This window comes from Corvus brachyrhynchos, unplaced genomic scaffold (genome assembly GCF_000691975.1).
Source record: "Corvus brachyrhynchos isolate BGI_N302 unplaced genomic scaffold, ASM69197v1 scaffold283, whole genome shotgun sequence".
Taxonomy (NCBI): domain Eukaryota; kingdom Metazoa; phylum Chordata; class Aves; order Passeriformes; family Corvidae; genus Corvus; species Corvus brachyrhynchos.
In genome coordinates, this window is record NW_008237409.1 from 413,911 (window position 1) to 414,598 (window position 688).

Below are 688 nucleotides of genomic sequence, written 5' to 3' on the forward strand. Positions count from 1 at the left end.
TGAGCCCGGCGGCACCGGGGCGGGCCCCGGCCGAGGTTCTTTCCCCCATCCCCTTGGAGGGGAAGGGGCAACCGAAAGTGGAGCCCTGCACGCACCTCCCACCCACCGGCAGCCAGGGAGGACCCCTCTGCCCGAAAGGTTTGAGCCAGGGATGTTGCCGGCAATGCTGCGGGACAGGGGAGCATCCAGCACCCGGGCTGTGAAGGGGACACGTCTGAGCGCCTGTCCGGAGCTTCCAAGGAAAGAAAGAGAGAAGGAAAGAAGAAGCATTTCTGGAATGAGATTTTCCTGCTGCTGTGGCCCTCAAAGTGGGCGCCAGGTTGCTTTCCCTGGCCCGGGGTGTTGGGAGGTGGGTGTGCAGCAGCAGCAGGCTGTGCAGCACAGGGCTTGGCACTGCGGGATGAGCTCAGCCAGGCCTTCAGCCCTGGCCATCACCAGCACCGGGCACTGGAGAGGGCCCAGGACATCACCAGGAAGGTTCTCCAGAACACAGGCAGCTGAACAAGGTCGATCCTGTGGGTGACGGAGGGATCCCCTTCCACAAGGACAGTGCTGCTGTGCTGGCCAAGCCCTATCCCACTCTCCCCTGTGCAGTGGTTTGGCTGTCTCCAACACGAATTTCCCCCTCATCACGTTTGCACGCAGGACTCAGACAAGGCAGCTGGACAAGAGCAGAGATTGGCAGTCC